Source organism: Anabrus simplex, chromosome 1 (assembly GCF_040414725.1).
Source record: "Anabrus simplex isolate iqAnaSimp1 chromosome 1, ASM4041472v1, whole genome shotgun sequence".
NCBI lineage: Eukaryota > Metazoa > Arthropoda > Insecta > Orthoptera > Tettigoniidae > Anabrus > Anabrus simplex.
In genome coordinates, this window is record NC_090265.1 from 791,872,893 (window position 1) to 791,895,255 (window position 22,363).

The following is a 22,363-nucleotide window of genomic DNA, read 5'->3' on the forward strand; positions in this document are numbered from 1 at the left end:
CAATCGAATAGCGTTACCACAGTTGTCCATAAGTGGTACTCCCATACAGTAAAGCCAAAATGTAAGCAATCTTGGTATAATATTTGACGAACATCTGTCCTGGTCTGCCCAAACTATATCTGTGTGCAGAAAAATACACGGAACGCTACACTGTCTCAGTAAATTCAAATTCACTTTCCCTTTTAAACTAACGAAAATTCTTGTGGAATCACTCGCATTACCTCATTTTGATTATTGCGATATAGTTTACAACAACCTAGGAGCAGACTGAGGAAGGAAATTACAGTGTGCTCAGAATGCTTGTGTAAGATTTATCTGTGTACTTCGTTACGCTGATCATGTCACACCGTCTTACACACGGCTCGGGTGGCTTTGCCTGCAAGAACGACGCACACTTCATACTCTTTGCTTTTTGCATAATATTCTTGAAACTTCTCAACCAGCCTATCTCCGGGATTGCATCAAGCTCCTCTCCACAGACCATAATAAAAATACCCGGTACTGCAGCACAATGTATTTATCCCTTCCTTACACAGAACAGCAATTTACACGAAATAATTCACCGTTACCGCAGCCCGACAATGGAATCTCTTACAAGTGGACGTCAGAAGCATGTCCAGCAGCTCAGCTTTTAAACATGCCTGTGTCGAAATACTAGGTAAACATGCATGAATCATTAAATTATTACCTGAAAACACCTCATCCTACCGCCTCTTCATTATTATTTCCCTCTTCCTTTCACAGATATTCTTCTTTTCTTTCTTCTTACCAACCCTTTTCTTCACATCTCATTGAAGGTGATATTTCGGTGTACTGTAGAAATGTATACATTTTCTAATCTTCCTTTTAAGTAGTAGTTATAGTACTCAGTATTCATAATTTTTTAATGGACTCTACGAAAGATGTGTATTATATAGATATGATTTTTCTTTTTTCTTTTTTTAAGTGTGGTTACTTTTATTAATACTATTACTGGTTTTATTGTTAAGATTATAATATTATGATCATCAGTAGTTATTATAAGTGTTCTAGATTAAGACTGGTTAAGTGTAAGAAAGGGAGTACATCCCTAACTTTGCCAGAATAAATAAAACCTATTATTATTATTACTATTATCATCATACGCCTCATAACCCGTACCCTCTTGTACCCTTGATAACATGAAGGGTGTGATACTTCCCACAAGATCCCTGTTATCAGGTAATGTTGCACAAATTTATGTCACGTATGCTTTCCCTATTAAAAAAAATCACTTTTTCGACTTCCTCCATACACTAATAACATATCCACCAAATTATCATTACCACAACGTCTCTGCTCCATTCTATAACAAACAACATGCAATGGGAACGTTTGCTAATGCTTAACATACACAATCTAGTGAATCGTAGAAAGGCTAGTCTGCTTCTGATGTGAACCTGCAGTCTTAGCCTGAGTAGACTGCCCCGCTGCACAGATAAAGCAGCGGTTGCCGATACATCAGGAGCTTGGACTGAAAATTTTTCTACTCCGAAGAACCAGTTTCTGTTACGCTATCCAACGTACTGAGCTGTGTGTAACTGAAACATGCGATACGAAAAACTGTATCATAAACTTTTTTGTCATGCCTGTATTTGGATGTTGTAATTTAATTCTCTTGGGACCAGTGTTCAGTCACGTTCACGCCAAGTAGGTGTGGCATTGCTGAATGAAAGAAGGGATGATTGAAGGAGGTAACAATCAACCTTGTGGAAGACAGAGACAGTAGGGTACAAGCTTAACTCGGAACACAACTTAATTTTTTATGAATTTCTGGAACAGATTTGGCTTACAGAAGCCCAGAATCAATCTTTTGTAATCGCCACTTTACGAGGATCATTGTCAATTTTAACATCACATCCCTATTCACAATAGTTCCATTTATATTCCCCTTGATGTCCTAATAAGCAATTAATTGTTGTTTAATACTGGGTGAACAGAATAAAGCGGAACCGCTCCATCCTGTGCACGGGAATTCCTGAGTGAGTGAGTCGGCCGCTAACAAAATACAGGGAGTGTGGTGCATTATTAGCGGCGAGAGAATAATAAGTCCAGTTTTCGGAAACTGTCAATAGTGCAAACAATTTTGCGGCCCTTTTTTGAGAGAATTAACTGATAGGGAAAGAAGTGTCGCGTTTTTTCAGCAAGATTCTGCGACGGCACATACAGCCCACTTCTCCTTACAGGAAACTCAAGCAGCGTTTGAAGCGTTGCCTACGCTATAATACAAGGCCTTGAAATGCACTCGTGGAAACGGGTTGCTGCCTGGTTCACCATTCAGCCGCTAGGATCGCGGTCTTGCCCCCTTGTACTCTCATGGCCGTATACGTCAATAAGTAAAGTACATCCTAAATGAAAAGAACTGAATGTTTTTGCGAGTTTTGACAGTACTTTATTTATAGAGCGGTGCTGCATTGGCTTGGATATGTCATTGAAGTTTCAAAACTTTCTTACTGAGGGGCTTCTTATCAAGTTTCAAAACTTTCTTACTGAGGGGCTTCTTATCAAGTTTCAAAACTTTCTCTCTTCTACTCGAGTGGCTCAAAGCAATGTTGTCTAATAGAGGTCTCAGAAATTTTGATAGTAGAAAAAGAGGTGGTTTGTCGCCTTTACACTTTCCACACTTAATTTCACGTTGAACATGTCTTTCGAAAAAATAAACGTACACCTTTTAGTAACTCTCTTCGGGGCAAGTACTGCGTAGCGGAGGTGACAAATTCCGTCGTTCAGTGCAGAAGTGCCACAGACGATGATTTTCGGTATCTGAGGGCTCCTCGATCTTGAAAACGAATAAGACACAATGTTGGACTTTGAGTAGCTGGAGAAGAGATATGTTCTAAACAGCCTTTACAGTCTGTTTTTTCTTTTGCCACATGAACCATAATGTCATTGTTTTCCGCTTGGCGTCTTAGGTAGCTGAAGAAGAGCTCGATGTCATAGCTCGTTAGGTTCCTCGTCAATGCATAATGCAAATGTATACTTATTAGGTATTTTACGCAGGCCACAGTGGACTGGGTAGTCAAGATCTATGCCTGATACATTTCTATCATGATTCTTTTTTTACTTTCTCTGAATGCATTTTAAGTTTCTTAATATATGACAGAAAATCATTAATTAACCAACTGAGGAGTTCATCTTCAGTAATAAAAGATGCTTTTTTTTTTTTTTTGCTAGTGACTTTACATCACACCGACACAGATAGGTATTATGGCGACTATGGGATAGGAAAGGCCTAGGAGTTGGAAGGAAGCGGCCGTGGCCTTAATTAAGGTACAGCCCCAGCATTTGCCTGGTATCAAAATGGGAACCACGGAAAACCATCTTCAGGGCTGCCGACAGTGGGATTCGAACCCACTATCTCCCGGATGCAAGCTCACAGCCGCGCGCCCCTAACCGTACGACCAACTCGCCCGGTTAAAAGATGCTCGCTTGTTCTCGTTCCTGGAATATGTCCCATGTGAGGCGTTGCAGACGTTATGCTCATCGAACAATTTAATAAAATGCTCCATAAAACAAATGGCTTATTTTAAACTGTATTTTATGCTCTCGGGACAAAACCACCTCCATACTTTTCAAACCAGAGGTTGTTTCAGGGGAAAATACAATATTTTTAGCTCTTACTACATTCATTTTCTCCAAATTTGTTGGGCAAATCATTTTCCTCGTTGGTTTCCTAATTTAAGATTTCTGAGTTTGAAGATGCCTCTCAAATGATTGCCGGTCACGGTAGCATAGTTTAAAAAACGTCCAGTGACAAATTTTGGGATCGCCCGATTCTTAAGACGTAACTCGGATCAAAACTTAGGAACAGAGGCCTAATTTCATCAGCTTGAAATCGTATCCCATGCGTAATACTTCCTCTGTATAATGTTTCGAACATTGAAAATTCACTGGAAACTTGTGAAACGAAATTCCACTACCTTTAATTTCTCGTGAATAAACCATGACTGGAACTGCGAATGCTTAACATCAGACAAATACATAATACATTCACAACCAACTCAGTTAATGAACACGTTTAAAGGCGCGAGCCTGGAAGACAGGGGGCAAGAAAGCGATCCTACCGACCCGGCATTAAACTTCAGTGTAACCACTTCCATAGCGTTTTACGGGCTCTATTTCCAGGCCTTGTATTATAACGTAGGCAACGGTTTGAAGATAGAGTTATCACTAACAACATATGGCCTCCTCGGTCTCCCGATTTAACCTCTGGGGGAGTGGGATTGAAAGAGAAAGTGTACAACACAAATCCACACACTTTATATGAACTTCAAAATAACGTTCGTCAAAAATTGCTGCCATTTCTCAGAGGGAACTCCAGAGGGTAATGAACAATTTCCTAGACAGTTGCCAGAAATGCCTGAATAACGAAGGGAGGCAGTTTCAATACCTCCTGGCGTGATATATGTGAGTACTTTTTTGTGTGTGTGTTGTTTGCTTGTTTGTTTGTTTGTTTGTTTGTTTGTTTGCTTGTTTGTTAGAAATATCTTACGCGACAATGTGTTTACTGCGAACTTCCTGTCACGCACGCAGCTCCCATGTGCAGGCTGCGCTGCCGGGCTGCGGGACCGGTTCCGCTTTATGTTGCTCATCCTGTATTTCCAAATGTTTAGTACTGTAGACTGTATACTATGTTATTAATTGTTCTAATGTCCGGCTCCATGGCTAAATGGTTAGCGTGATGGCCTTTGGTCACAGCGGTCCCGGGTTCGATTCGCGGCAGGGTCGGGAATTTTAACCATAATTGGTTAATTTCGCTGGTACGGGGGCTGGGTGTATATGTCGTCTTCATCATAATTGCATCCTCATCACGACGCGCGGGCAGCCTACGGGAGTCAAATCGAAAGACCTGCATCTGGCGAGCCGAATTTGTCCTCGGACACTCCCGGCACTAAAAGCCATACGCCATTTCATTTCAATTGTTCTAATTTAGATTTGTTACCTTTTTATGTAGTTAAACTTTATCCTTGTAGCAATTCAGAATGTCTGAAAAGTTGTTGAGTTTCTCATTATAGAGGATTAAATTAACTAGATTAGATTAGTTTAAATTAGATTTAATTAAATCAGGCTAGGTAATATTAAGTAATAATTACTTGTAATTTCACTGTGTATCACAAAGAATTCTCCTGTAACTGGGATTAAAATCCTGTAGCAAGCAATAAATTAAATTACGTTCCCACTTCTTCAAAAAAAATCATGGATATTTGAAGTTCAATACATGCTGTCAGCCCAAAGCTGAAATATATGTCTACTTTACCAATGGTGAGAAGGCCTGCGAAACACAGGAACATGATCTGCCACACCTTGAAGCCCGCCGCTACATACTGCTCTAGCCACTCGTCTGTCTCCGTCACAGTCGGAATCGTCGGCGTCGTAACACATCCCTGAAACGAAGAGGACTCTGTCTGCAGTGCTACCAACAAATAAGTTGTGAACGGATTCTAGTGTTTTGTAATGGGGATACTGTACCACTGTCAATATCAGTGATATTAAAAATGCCTCATCACAGCCAGGCGCGCCAACTTCGGGGTAATTATTGGGGACGGGTGGGGGGTGGGGGCAACTGTAGATCAATTGGCACTGGTTCTAGTACCTATCTGTATAAGAATCATGGGTTTTTTATAATATGCTGCTTCAACAACAAAATAATAATCATAATAATAAAGGGATGCATAAAAAGCAACACAGGTAAAATTTCACTTCACTGTCGCCTATTAAATTAGGCTTAGTTAAGAGCCCGTCATAAACTACTGCACACGCCACATTTGAAGTAGGCCTACAAATAAGTGGTAACATCTGAACAAAAGAAAACATCCTGCTGGTAAAAGGTTGGGTGGAAAATTAAAAATTGTTGGTACTGAATTTGGCTTCAGTTTAATTCCCACATCAAAAGCTTCATTAACAAAACACTCCGGTGAAAAATGCTTAGATCATAATTTTGAATGCCTTACAGGCAAGAAATTCTCCTTTCTTATTGCAAGTACCCATTGCAATTTCCTTGACTCATCAGCAGGAAAACTGAAATCAATTAAAGCACAATATTCAAAATTGCAGAACCCTGTAAACTGTAATCAATGCAACAAATTACAAGTGATTGGACGTATTCTACAGACACCTGACGACTTTATAAAACATACAAACACCTTACATCATCATAGTTTGTGATTGTCTAAGAAACCACAGATTAATTTAGGTAAATATTAACTTGCCCATGAAAAGAAATGTCAGATCCTTTTTTGAGTCTACGCAATAGTGCATCATCGCTTCATTAACAGTACCGTAGCTAAAAACACTTTTAATTGCGCTAATCACTATTCCCGCCTATAACACAACGATCAAAACTCTTGCACTACCCCCAGTCAGCCTATTGAGATCTTTGCTTTTAGAACGTGATGTCATCAGTCATCTGTTGGATACATGATCGAAATTATTTGTTATTGCTGTGAAGACGATCCTGGTTGCAGGATCGAAACGCGTCAGCAGATTATAAACATTACGCGACCTAATATCACCAAATTAAGTATTATGTATTATTATGTTATTTAATGGTCGTGAAAGTCTACGTATTAAGTTAATTTTAAGATCCATTTAAAATTCCACAGTAGTTCACACTACAGAAACGAAGTACACTAGTAGTTAGTAATTATTTTTTTAAGTAATGGACTTAGGTCCCGGTCTAGAAAACCAAGAATAACGGCCGAGAGGCTTCGTCACACTGATCATGCGTCACCTCGTAATCTGCAGGAATTTGGGCTGAGCAGCGGTCGCTTGGTAGGCCAAGATCCATCACACCTGTAGCATGATGAGGTTTGTTAATTGAATAGACTTAGATCATTTCTAAAATCAATCAACTTGGTTAGATTCAGTTCGCTGAAAAAGCATTAATTTTTCGGAGGAGAATTTGAAATTTAAAAAAATTAATTCTAGATGCATTAGGGTAAACTATGGCAATTTCATGATAAGTTTTTGAAATTCCCTCTCTAAGTAATCCTTCGTCCTAGAAGTACACATTTTCGCCCACAGGTATGTCTTGTTTCTGGAAACATTTCTTTAAGCTTTCTACTTTCACACAGCGTGGGTCACAGAGAATTATTACCACACTAGCAAGATAACCTTGCTTCGCTACGGTGTTATACTGAAATTTATATTTGAATGCTTAACGTTTTATATATAATCCGCCGAAATTCGCGATCTGACTCGTTTTCTGAGAGATCACGGCAAAATTCCTCCCATTTTTCAATCTTTCTTTCCAGCAATCGATTTCGTACTTCCCGGGCAAGGTCCAAGTATTCCGCCCGGTCAGTTGGGTCCCTAAATCTTTGCCATCTTTTCCTATAAGCATTATTAATATGGATCACATCCTTTGAGGAGATCCGGCGTGGTGTCGTCTTGGATGCCTTGGCAGTACTGAACCCGCGGCTGGACTGCATTCGTAGACATTACCCGGTCAAGACCCGTTTCCAGCGCGGACCACACATTTTGACGACGGTCCAGAACATTATTTTTATTAGGGTGGGTGATATTAGCTGAATTTAAGTTATTATTATTATTGATGTTCTGGACCCTGCAGCGAGATGCAAGGCCGCTACTTGGCGGTAAATTACATCTGCTGCCATTGTCATTGTTGACGATGTGACCAGCACCATTGTCGCGCGGAGGCAAGTGCGCGGGATTTCTGGCGATACGAATGATACACTTCTGTGCATTATTGACCTTATTATAGAGGTGAACAATTGCACGGCCAATATCATTCCTACCGTTTATTATAAATGAGCTTAAATTTTTATTTATATGCCAGGAGAATCTACTGTGTTCTAACTTTAAGTTCTCCAAAGGCTCTTGAAAACGAACCCAGGAAACATTAAAAAATGATCGGTTTAAGATCAGAATCAAGTACATTATGAACAGTAAAATCAATTGGTCTCAACTCCTTTTTCACTCCACCGCCGTTAAGTTGATTTACCTCCTACCCCTCCTCCCAAAAAAGAAGGCGTGTCTCTTTATGTTTAAAGAAGATTCCAAATACCAATGTTCACGTCTGTTACCTTCAGTTTTTGAGATAAAAGTATCCCCATAAAAATAATTCACTTTATTTCACTTCTTTTCAACCCCTCCCCCCCCCACGTTAAGTTAATTTTCGGAAGAAAAACATTGTTTCTTTATTAGTAAGGATCTTCTAAATACCAATTATCACGACTGTAACATCTTCAGTTTTTGAGATACGTGCCCTCATAAAAGGAATTCAACTCCTTTTCAACCCCGCCCCCCAAGAAGGTTTTCCCCCCAAAATGCGTTTTTCTTTGTTTCGAAAGAGATCCAAATACCAATTTTCACGTCTGTAACAACTTTAATTGTCATTATATGTAAGTATCCTCATACAATTAATTCAATTAATTTTTCAATTCTTTCACCCCCTTCCTTTATTGGATTTTCCGAAATCAAAAAATACGTGTTTCTTTACTTTTAACGCAGATTCCAATTACCAATTTTCACGTCTGCAACATCTTTCGTTTTTGAGATAATAGTGTCTTCATACAAATAATTCAACTAATTTTTCAATTTCCCACCCCCCTACCTTTAAGTGGATTTCCGAAAACAAAGGAGATTCCAAATACCAATTTTCACGTCTGTAATATCTTCAGTTTTTGAGATATCAGTATCCTAATCAGAAGAATTCAACCCCCAAGTGGTTTTTTTTCGAAAATAAAAAAATACATCTTTCTTTTTAATATAGATCAAAAATACCATTTTTCACCTCTGTAACATGTTAAGTTTTCGAGATATACTGTAGACATGCTCATTTTAAAATTTCACCCCCTTTCAGTTCCCCTTAAGTGGAGCTTCCGAAAACAAATCACCTATGTTTCTTTACTTTTACAGGAGATTCCAAATGCCAGTTTTTACGTCCGTAACATTTTACGTTTCTGAGGACATACTGTAGACATAGTCTTTCTAAAAATTCACCCCACTTGTCACTCTTGTTTAACCTCTATTAATTGGATTTTCCAAAAACAAAAAAATACGTGTTTCTTTATTTTTTAAAAGAGATTCCAAACACCAATTTCAGGTCTGTAATATCCTCAGTTTCTGAGATATAAGTATCCTCATTGCATTCAACCCCTTTTTCACCACTCCTAGTGGGATTTTCCGAAAAAATACGCGTTTCTTTATTTTTAAAGGAGATTCTAAATAACAATTTTTACATCTGTAAACTTATAAAGTTTTGAGATATAGATACACTCATTTTAAAAATTAACCCCCTTTCACCCCCTTAGCGACGGAATATCCAAATATCCTCCCTTAGCGAGCACCTACATTGTAATATAAATGTATCCTCAAAGTTTCATTTCTTTATGTCCAGTAGTTTTGGCTTGGTGTCAGTCAGTCAGTCAGTCAGTCACTCAGGACATGTTCTTTTATAGATATAGATTTGGGAAGCTTCTTGTTGTCTTTTATGCTATGAAATTCTTGCGTTATTTTAATAAGAGATATCTATAAAGGTAAGGAAGGTAAGAAGTCATAATTTGGCATACGGGTACATTCAACATTATTGTATTTTTTGAACGCATTTTAATACTATTGTGAACATCGGTTTGTATTTAATATCCTTAGCATTTCAGATAGAAATTTTAGCATTTTGCGGGAAAATTTTAACTTATATGGCGCTGATGAAATGTATTTCGTTACTTTTTTTTTTTTTGCATATTTAATACTATAATTTTGCCGTACTTGACTGTTGCATAAAAATGGTGTTAATATATTGAACCCTTTAACTTACCATTCCATCGTTGGTCGGCCACAGCTGCTGCAGTAGAGCAATATCGAACTCTTAAATCTTGGGGTCGTAGCGGGAATATTTCGGTCACGATCTTAACCAAACGATGGGGTTCAGAAGAGAGCCTAACTACTTGAAATGAGGAGCAAATATGTGCTTACTAACTTTAATTGAATCAATTAAATGCAAAAATGTATTTATATAAAATCATTGATCAAGAAAAAATTCAAAAAAAAATCAAACGCAGTCACATTGCATGGTGTTAGTTTTATTAGTTACAATATCGAAGAATTTTCTTCGGAGAAAGTTTAGTGGACAGCGAAAACGAGAAAATTTAAAAGAAAACCTGATAATCGGGCACCTATTGATCCAAAAGATAACTGAGAATTAATCCACACGATCCGTAAAAAATCTGACCATTAACAGAATTCCAGATTTACTCTTAATTAAGGTTATCCACCAGTCAAATACCCTGTCGGATATGGGAACACCCGCCGAATGGACCCTTAATAGAACCAAATTGACTATCAGTTGCTTTGGATAGGTTGCGAAATAATACTGGAAAGCATGGTGTTCACTACAAGTTAACAGCAGCATTCATAATTGAAAATAAAATTCCACCATGTATTGTCATCTCGTGACACCCTTAAGTTATACAATCATCCCGATGCTGAAACGTACATCACCCAAACAGCTGTTCAGAAGGAATCAACAACAACACAATCCGAGATGATCTTACGTTACGTCGTTCTGAAGGAACAAAACTGCGAAATGTAGGAAACACTTATTCATCACCCATTTAGAAGAAATGCCAAACACTGAAGTTAAACAAAAAGTGGTAAATCACTTGAAAAATATTATTATAAAACCAACTTTCAGGTTATAAATGGTTACGTTAAGTTTAATACAATTACAAGTCCACATGGTAAAATAAAATCAAAATCTAGGAATTTTTTCCTTTACAACAACGACTACCATTACAGATCCATCTACTTATTGTTTGTCCCAACAAACTAACTACAAAGTTATTGATCGACCACAATCAACTATTACAAAAATGAAATAAGGACAAAAATTGAAAATAAAATATATTCCCGGCTGACGAATCGAACCCGCATTCGTAACTCAAGTCTCACATAAATAAGCTAAGTGTCAACACGCACACTAGCAAAGCAGTCGGACGTCAGAACGACAAAACAATTAAGTCCGTAACTAAAGTAAAATAATGAAGTTCAATGAACTCAAACGCGCATGGCAAACAGCAGTAAATACTCAATCACCGTTAGCTCAGTATCCAATATTGGACAACCCTCACGTTCATGCCACTAGTGGGTCATAATCTTAGATAAACACCGTCCAGCTGGTAAGGGCTGTGCCAAAACATGGCCTCAATATTACTTCACTAACACTCTTCGCATTGCATACACTACTGCAGACACTACCATCGCTCAAGTCACTTCGCAAAAACACCTAATCTAAGACTTGAGTATATACTGCCGACACCCTAATCCTATCGTCGGGCCTACATAATGTCTACACACCCTAACACTAACTTCTATGTACATACACACACCTTCCCAAACCTATCGTCGAGCGTAAACTGGGACGTCTTATCATCAGTATATTCCTAGGATAACATGTGACATCCTAAATCTATTGTCGAGCGGAAACTGGGTTGTCTACGCTTCCTCTAGAATGTCAGATCATATCTCTTCTCCAGCTAGTAAAAGTCCAACATTGTGTCTTATTCGCTTTCAAGATCGAGGAGCCCAGCCCTCAGATACCCGAAATCATCGTTTGTGGCTCTTCTGCAGTGTATGGCGGAATTTGTCACTTCTGCTGTGCAGTATTTACCCCGACGACAGTTACTAAAAATATGTACGTTTTTTCTGAAAGCCAGGTTCGTCAGTGAAATTAAGTGTAGAGAGTGTAAAGACGACAAACTACCTCTTTTTTCTACTCCAACAATTTCTGAGACCTCTATTAGACAACATTGCTTCGAGCCACTAAAGTAGAAGTGAGAAAGTTTTGAAACTTGAAAAGAAGCCCCTGAGTGGGAAAGTTTTAAAACTTTAGACACCTATCCAAGCCTATAAAGCACAACTCTATAAATAAGGTACTGTGAATACTCAAAGCAACTTTCAGCTCTCTTTATTTAGGGTATAATTTTCTTATAGACATACACGGCTATGCGAATTGAATGGTGAACTAAGATGGCACCCGTTTTCATTAGTGCATTTCAAGGCCTTGTATTACAGCGTAGGCAACGGCTAGTTCTGAGAACCCAGTAGTCAACGAATACGCGATAACAAGGACATCCTCCTTACATTAAACTCTAAATATTGAAGTTTCGAGCCTGTTTATAACTTTCGGCAGTCAGTGTAGCTAAGTAGGTTTACGATGGACTGTTGAGTTGTAAATAGCAGTAAAGTATTTGTTCCTAGGAATGAGATTATTTCTTAATATTGTGACGTGTAACGGTCAACGTGTTTCGTTTACTGTAATCGGAATATGCATTTGTGTGTGTGTGTGTGTGTGTGTGTGTGTGTGTGTGTGTGTGTGTGTGTGTGTGTGTGTGTGTGTGTGTGTGTGTGTGTGTGTGTGTGTGTTCGTACCATATACGTGTATTATTTGTATTCCTTCGGATTTGAAAACTAACTCGTGTAACTTATGAAGTCGTTAAGAATATAGGTGCAGCTGTGGGATGCGAAATCGAGAGGTTTTTTTTTGTTTTTGTTTTTGTTTTTGTTTTTTGTTGCTAGTTGCTTTACGTCGCACCGACACAGGTAGGTCTTATGGCGACGATGGGACGGGAAAGGGCTACGAGTTGGAAGGAAGCGGCCGTGGCCTTAATTAAGGTACAACCCCAACATTTGCCTGGTGTGAAAATGGGAAACCATGGAAAACCATTTTCAGGGCTGCCGACAGTGGGGTTCGAACCTACTATCTCCCGAATACTGGATACTGGCCGCACTTAAGCGACTGCAGCTATCGAGCTCGGTGAAATCGAGAGGACTGATCTTGATATTATTCACAGGATCCCATCTGTTAACAAGAATCTTCCTCGTCCAATCATCGTCAAGTTCGTCAACAGATGGAAAAAAGCACGAATTAATGATGGTCAAGAAGAAAGACAACTGCAGTCCTCAGCAGTTGGAATAAATGCTGCTAGCCACACGGTCTACATAAATGATCACCTCACTCCTAAAACTAAAGGGCTACTAAAGTGAGCTAAAGACCTGAGGATAAAGGGGTATAAATATGCGTGGACCCGGGATGGGAAAATATATGTGCGAAAAGATGATACCTCCCAAGTAATGATTGTCAAAATAATTGATGATATTTTCAGATTAGAATCATGAATTGTACAGTTTAGCCACCTGCCATCATAATCAATGGATAGGTCAGAAAATCAATTAAATAGCTTAGGAGAAGTTAAAGATAAAGGGAACAAAATTAGGATGTTATATATTAATGCTCAGAGTATACGTAACAAATGGATAACATTATCAACTCTCATTGTGCAAGCACACATGCCGGATGTTGTAGTTATTACAGAAACTAAGCTGAATCCAGATGAAGAAATATATTATAACTTACCAAATTATGATGGTTATTTTTGTTCAAGACCATTAAAAAGTGGTGGGATTGTCATTTATGTCAAGCAGTGCTATGAAGCTAAGGTCCTAACAACTGTGAAATCTACAGATGCGCCGTTTAATATGTTATTAGTTGAAATTTCTGGTTCTGATAGAGAGTTTCTTGTTGTAGCTTGCTATAATCCAAATATTAAATATGCTGATTCATTCATCACTTGTCTTGAAGAGATGTGGAGTAAATATAACAGGAAGTTCTGTGTTACTGTTGGGTAATATAGATAAACTGGAACAAAACCAGCAGTCAGAGAAATTGTACAGGATGAGTGTATGTTATAATCAAATATCTTGTAATAATGTTTTTCTCACTAGAGTTACTAACAGTAGTGCAACTTTGATAGAACATATATATATAAACGAACACCGCTGCTTTCAGTTGAACAACATTTTTAATGATTTTAGTGACCATAATATATTAATATTTGGCTTAGAAAATCAGATAGCCGTCCAAACAAACAAGAAACGTCCTGTAAACAAAAGAATAGATGTTAAACGTTTAACTGAACACATGTTTAATAATTCCTTAATAATTGATAGGAATGACAAGTGTAACACAGTAGAAAATGAACTAATTAGCTATATAGACGAAAAGTGTACGCTGTTCGTCAATAACCGAGGTAACTTAAACAGTAAGAGACCAACATGCCCATGGATGACACCTGAACTCTTGAAACTTGTTGAACAAAAGAACAAGCTTTATGCCAAAATTAAAAGGCAACAACTTAGAAACAGAATGGGGTGTGAATATTATTCAGAAGAACTTGTAGGGGACTACAAATCACTATGTAGAAAAGTAACTAAAATGAAAAGGGAACTAGAGAATTCATATTTTATTGACAGATTAAATACTACAAAAAAACTATTGGTAAGTGGTAAATGAAATCCTAACCAGCGACAACGATAATGGTAGTAAAGAAATACACTTGAGAGTACAGGATACGGTTATCACAAATCCACTGGAGATATCAACAACATTTAATGAATATTTTACTAATATTGGTCAAAACACAGCTGCTAATATTCCAAGTAAAACCCCTCCCAATTTAGGTACAGGTCCATGTAGTTCTCTATTTTTACACCCTACCAACGATAATGAAGTATTAAATACAATCAGAAAACTGAAAAATACCAGTAGCCGTGACTGTTACGGTTTAAGTAACAACCTTATAAAGAAATTGGTTCCGTACCTAGTCCCCAATATTACACAACTTAACACATCTTATAAATACATCGTTTAATGAAGCTACTGTCCCCAAAATGTTGAAGATCGCAAAAATTTTACCAATATACAAAGGTTTAGATAAATTTGACGTAAATAACTATCGTCCAATTTCTATACTACCTATCTTACCTAAACTTTTAGAATACATAGTTAAAGAGAGATTGCTGAGATTTCTACTTAAAAATAATTATTTTTACAGATATCAGTATGGATTTTTACCAAATTCTAGTACTTACAATGCAATAGAAGATATAATAGTTAACCTTCAGGAAAATTTAGACTCAGGAAATATAGCTGCGGGATTATTCATTGACTTGAAGAAAGCTTTCGACACAGTGGACCATGATATTTTAATTAGGAAGCTGGAAGCTGCTGGAGTTAGAGGAACAGCATTAAACTGGTTTATCAGTTACCTTGCAGACAGAAAACAATTTGTGTCCTGTAATAATGTGAACAGTAGCCCATTGCCTATAAAAACGGTGTACCTCAAGGTTCAGTACTAGATCCCATTCTTTTCCTGATATTTATGAATGATATAGGATCACTAAAATTGTACGGACGATTGTCTCTATTTGCTGACGACACTAACGTGTTTTACACGGACACTTCTCCGGATAACCTCGAAATCATGATGCAGTCCGATATTACATTACTTCAGAATTGGCTTCTTTTAAATCGTCTAACTATTAATCTGACCAAACCTAATTATATCATCTTTCATAAACCAGCATCCAGGCTTTCTCTGGATATTACACTCAAAATTTATAACTGCAAGATACCTAGAGCTAGGGCGACAAAGTTCCTAGGATTAATTCTTGACGAATTCCTCTCTTGGAGTGATCAGGTTCAGGCGATTTGTAATAAAATTACACCAGCAATTGGCGTTCTTAATAGACTTAAATACAAACTTACTAACACTCTACTAAAAAATATTTATCACGCTCTTATTCAAAGTCACATACTTTATATGGTGCATATTTGGGCATGTTGCAGTAAAGGGCTATTTCAGACTGTACACAAGAGAGCATTAGAAATACTGTTTAAGCTACCTACATTGACACCAACAGCTTATCCATACATACATTGTAATGTTCTTTCACTTGAGGCTTTACGTCAGAAAGCTTCAGCTGTGATGGTCTATAAATTGATAAATAATCTGGCTCACTCGAATACTTTATGTGTGACAAATTCTGACATACATTCATACAATACAAGAGGTGTCAATAAAATTCACATTGAATTAATAAACTCAACTAAATATGGCAACAAATCTGCACGGTACTACTCAGCACATGTGTATAACTCACTTCCTGAACATATTCGACAGGCTGCTTCATTTACTGTATTTAAGCAGAAACTTGTAAAATATTTACATAAGATGCTATGAACATCTGAGATATCTTGACTATGTAACATGTATACGTTAAATGTGTAGTACCTCTATAATGAGTTTAACTCACTTTCCGTTTATTCTCATGTAAAACATTCAAGATTCTGTGTTATCACCTAATTCTGCTACATGTATATCAGATATGTATTGCACCTATATGAGTCATGGATCAGGTGCCCTTTACGAAATAAAAAAATAAAAAATATTATTATTATTGTCGTTGATGTTCATTGTAATAATACATAACCCTGTATTACGAAATAAACTTGTAATTTTGCTTATCAGGAAACGAGGGGCCCATTTTCAATTGTTGCTGAGAAGGGGGGAGTCGAGCTTCTTTACGGGGCCTCGCAGACTCCTCGCAAAAAATGAAAATATGTACCCTAATGAGTGTTTGCACGGAAATGTGAGGGCGATTTGGTAGAACCAGTCGAAATAGTTCGTTTTACAATTTGTGCGCAGAGGAATTGCCATTTAGTTGGTTCTAGCACCTGTTATCATATCCCCCTGCGGGTGGGTGTGGTAGAATAACACCCACAGTATCCCCTGCCTGTCGTAAGAGGCGACTAAAAGGGGCCCAGGAGCTCTGAACATTGGAGCGTGGGTTGGAGATACGGGGCCCTTAGCTGAATCCTGGCATTGCTTCCACTTACTTGTGCCAGGCTCCTCACTTTCATTTATCCTATCAGACCTCCATTGGTCAACTCTTGTTCTTTTCCGACCCCGGCTGTATTAGAGCACTCGAGGCCTAGGAAGTATTTCATTTTTACGCCCTCCGTGGCCCTTGTCTTCCTTTGGCCGATACCTTCATATTTCGAAGTGTCGGATCCCTTCCATATTTTCACTCTGATCAGTGTTATATAGAGGATGGTTGCCTAGTTGTACTTCCTCTTAAAACAATAATCACCACCAGCAGCTGTTACCGTAATTGTGTTGAGTAGAACACTGCGACACCGCGCCTAAAGAGCTTAAATGTTTTTAACATTTCCAGTAAGGCAGGTAGATTTCCATTAAGTTTGGTTGTGTATATTTTGTGAAAGTGCTACACGATGGTTTCGGTTTCGTATAAACTCCCAGTCAATTCAGGAATTAAACAATATTGGCTCTAAAACGTACTCTAACTTTGTGGGGACTTTTTTAGTGTTTTTTATCTGTTCGTTTGTTGAGTTCTTATAACTGGGAAACTACCCTTTAGATTTGGCCAAGGCCAAACGCAGGAATTTATACAAGTGGAGGCACATGCTTCCCCTAATGCACCCTCACTGCATTTTCCTACATAAGAGGCTTGCAGTGGTGTCTCAACAGTGCACTAGCCGCCAGCGCCTTGGAAACATGTAGCAATCCAATTGATGAGCCCACTGCTACACTGGGGCGAAACGCTGGTAATTTCACGATTGGGAAGCCTAAAGAGCTTACATGTTTTTAACATTTGCAATTGATGAAATCAAATTATGGTTCCCTTCTAGGAACCTTATTTTTATATTTAAAATAATTACAGCAATAAAAATTGATATCAAAATATCGTAACTTATTTAGATAATTGTTCTTCCTTCATGTGTAGCGCACCTGACATCTTATTATGCACGAAGTTTGCTGAACTTTTTCTCCTTTTCTCACACATTTATTCGACAACAATGTATAATTTCAAAAAGAAGTTGGTGTAGTGACAATCATTCAACCTTCTAATTAGTTCTCTTTGAGCGAAGGTAATAATAGGCTTGATATTTGATATTCCGGTTTGATATTTTTCAAATGTTATTTAAACAGTTTTTGATATAATTTTGTTCGTATATTTTTCTGTGCTGTATCATAAATGATACTTCGGTATCGGTTACAGCGTATAGTCCTGTAGTTACTGAAAATGAAACCAGTTTTAAGTACGAACAGCTACTGTAAGTGTGTACGGTTGGCATCTCAGCAGCTTAGCTGTTAAACTATGGAGGCAGTCACATAAAACCTATTAAACATTACTATTAATAATATTATAGTATTGAATAAACACTCTGTTTATATAATTTGACAATATATTGCATCAGTTCTACCTCCTGTAATTGCAATTATATTATAGGTTCATAGGTTTTACGACCGTGTGTCTGTACATTGACTATTTTAGCGAAATTTTCATTCAGTTATCCATTTCAGATGCAATAATGACCACATGCATATTTTTTAGCTTTGGTGTCCGTTTGTTTGTTTGTTTGTTTGTTTGTTTGTTTGTTTGTTTGTTTATTTGTTTGAGTTATTATAACTTGAAAACTACCGGATATATTTCTACCAAACTTCACATTCAAAATCCACCTGTCCTGGGTACGTTTTAGGACCAATATTGTTTTTAAATCCTTGAATTGACTGCGGGTTTATACGAAACCGAAACCGTCATTTTGCACTCCCACAAAATATACACAACCAAACTTAATGGAATTCTACCTGCCTTACTGGAAATCAATTTCTAAACATTTTTTTTTCTCGTGTGCATCATTTCGGTACGAGGATTAATAAGGTAGATACCATTAAGGGACCGTTTTTCAGTCTAACTTTGAGGGGAATTTTTAGGTTTTTTAGTTTTTATTTATTTTTTATCAATTTGTCTGTTCGTCCGTTTGTTGAGTTCTTATAACTGGGAAAATACTCTATATATTTCTACCAAACTTTATATCTGTCCTTGGGTAGGTATTAGCGTCAATATTATTTCTAAATCCCGGATTGTTTTGGAGGTTTATAGGAAGTCGAAACAGTGATTTTACCCTCCCACATATCACCAATCTTAATGGAAAACTACCAGCCTAAATGGAAATCAATTTCTAAAAAGTTTTTTTCTCATGTGTACCTTTTCGATAGAAGGATAACAAGGGAATTATCATCAATGGACAGTTTTACAGACTGTCATTTCAAGTTGTGTTAAATGGTTTAACTAAAGAGCCATTTTACTCTTTTCGATAGAACAGATAATAAGAGAGGTTATCGTCAACGATTGGTTTAATAATTCTTCGGCCACAGTGCTACTCCCGGTTTCAGATGAACAACAATATGTAACCGAGAAATAGGGAAAATTACGCACAACTTCGAACCAGGAACTGTATCGTTCAATAAACACTCTGATCTACCCCATTCTGTCTCCACTTTATTTTTCAGCTTTATCGTACTTCACGTTACTCCCACGTGCTTCCGTAGAAGAATATCAGTTTAACATGCCGTATTAAACGTCTGAATACAGGCATGTAACTTAGCATAAATTCATTAAGGAATCGTGAAATCGATTACCTATTCCCGTGCGAAGAACGGGTACATATGCTAGTTACAAATAATTTAGCCTAGGCTACAGAAAACGGCATTTATGTGCAGTCCCTGTGCATAAACCTCGTAAAATATGAGATGGCCGTGGCCCTAAAAGAAAGACCACTGTTCTCTTAATCGTCCGAGATTTAAAAAAAAAAAACAAGAACGGTGCTGACCAAAATAAAAGTTATAGGCATTAAATGGTCTGTGAAGAATATGAGGTCTGAAGTGAAAGAAGATAAGCGATAACTAACCTGGTGGGTGTGTAAAGATGTGGTAGGCAGCCCCATAGCGAAGATCACGGCTACACTGAGCTTTATAATGTCGGAACACACTAAAAGGACCACACCCATCTCACCCCTACCGCCCACCTTGCATTAGCTGATGGCAGGTGTACAGTCCCTGCTAAACCAGCATTAGACGTAGGACGATCATAGATATGAAAATGAAAATCCACAGCCTGTTTCCAGTCATTCGACCGGGTCAGGAATGGAATGAATGAAGCCCCATCTAGCGGCGAGGATAGGAATTGTGCTGGCTGCCGAAGCCTGTCGCACTCCTCTGGGGCAATGAGTAATGACTGACACATGAAATGAAATGATACTGGAGATTGTTGCTGGAATGAATTATGACAGGGAAAACCGGAATACCCGGAGAAAAACCTGCCCAACCTCCGCTTTGTCCAGCACAAATCTTACATGGAGTGGCCGGGATTTGAACCACGGAATCCAGCGGTGAGAGACCGGCGCGCTGCCACCTGAGCCAGGGAGGCTCTGATCATAGAAATATACGTACCTAATTCAATGCACACATCTTTAACAGAGATTGTGTATTTAGACTATAAACCGCAGTGACTGAACTAAGCGAATTCCGTATATCTCGTCACTCGCCGGCACTATTTATTTATTTATTTATTTATTTATTTATTTATTTATTTATTTATTTATTTATTTATTTATTTATTTATTTATTTATTTATTTCTCCGTTAGATTCTTCTCGGGACCACGAGACAATATCAATGCTTCATCCTTTGTTGTTCCTTCTTCCTCCAGTACTCCTTCATCTGCTCACTATGCTTCCTTTTCCTCTCCCCAGACCATTCTGAGCCTGTTTCTTTCCCTCGCGACTTTGGAATCCTTCCATTTTTTTAACACTTTCTCTCTCAAAATCTCTCTCTGTGTTGCTTCTTCTTCTTCCCTTATGCTGTTTCTTTCCAAATCTTTCTTAACTTCATGAATCCAGGTTGTTGTTGTCTTCTTGTTCCAAAGATATTTGAAGATCTCTTTGATTAACCTGTTGTCATCCATTCTGTATAAATGTCCAAAAAATATAAATCGCCTCTTCCGCATTGTTTCTGTAAACGTTCTCTATGTCCCGGCATATTTCATCATTACTTCCAGAGTTCTGTAGTTCTTAACGGGCGGAGTATTTTCCGTGTAATTTTTGTTTCCAGGAGGCTCTACTTCTGATTTATTCAGCTTGTAATTAAGTACTACACACTCATTCGTGTAGTATACAGGCATTCCGGTTTGACTACTGTGTTGTAGTGTTGTATTTTGAGGTTTTTAGATAAACACCTTTTGTTGTAGATATTCCTAGTTATACCGTATGCTCTTTCCATCTTGCGTATCCTTTCTTCTAGAGCGGATTTTTCCAAACCATTGTCTTGAATTGTTTCTCTCCCAAATATTTGAATTTACATTATTTGCCTTCTGTATTCGACCAATTTCTGTTACTAGAAATTCTGGAGCATCTTTTATATTTGTCATAAATTAGGTTTTTCTTCTTCTTCTTAATCTGTTTACCCTCCAGGGTTGGTTTTTTCCTCGGACTCAGCGAGGGGTTCCACCTCTAACGCCTCAAGGTCAGTGTCCTGGAGCTTCAGACTGGGTCGGGGGATACAACTGGGGAGGCCCAGGCGGCCTCACCTGCTATGCTGAACAGGGGCCTTGTGGGGGATGGGAATATTGGAAGGGATAGACAAGAAAGAAGGAAGGAAGCGGCCGTGGCCTTAAATTAGGTACCATCCCGGCATTTGCCTAGAGAAGTGGGAAACCACGAAAAACCACTTCGAGGATGGCTGAGGTGGGAATCGAACCCACCTCTACTCAGTTGACCTTCCGAGGCTGAGTGGAGTGCGGCGGACAATTTGGTTTTTTCTACAGAAATTCTTAACCGTTTTCTGTTGGCTATTTCTTCCAAGAGATTGACTTGTATTGCTGCATTTGCAGGTTTCCTTATTTTCTCTGTTGGTCAGTGGTAGAGTGTCGGCCTCCGGATCCAAAGATAGCGAGTTCGAACCCGGCAGAGGTAGTTGGATTTTTGAAGGGCGGAAAAAAGTCCATTCGACACTCCATGTCGTACGATGTCGGCATGTAAAAGATCTCTGTTGACACATTTGGTGCTTGTCCGACAAAATTCATTAAATCTCAGCCATAGACGCCCAAGAGAGTTTCGGTTTACTCGGTCTGCCATCTAGCGGGCCTAGAGTAAAACGGTACGTCGAATTTGACGAGCGGACAGCCAGATGGCGTCAAATTGAAATGTCTGCACACAGTAGCTGAGGCCATACGATGATGATGATGATGATGATGATGATTATTATTATTATTATTATTATTATTATTATTATTATTATTATTATTATTATTATTATTATTATTATTATTATTATTATTATTTGCTAGTTGCTTTACGATGGGACAGGGAAGGGCTAGGAGTGGGAAGGAAGCCGCCGTGGTCTTAATTAATTAATCTGGAGAAAGTGGTAGATGGTTTTATATCAAGACTGACTGACTGACTGACTGCCTGACTGACTGACTGACTCACCATCGCCGAGCCAAGACTAGCGGAGAGAAAGAAATTAAATTTTGGGGATACATTTATATTGCCTGGTGTGAAAATGGGAAACCACGGAAAACCATTTTCAGGGCTGCCGACAGTGGGGTTCGAACCTACTATCTCCCGAATACTGGATACTGGCCGCACTTAAGCGACTGCAGCTATCGAGCTCGGTATTATTATT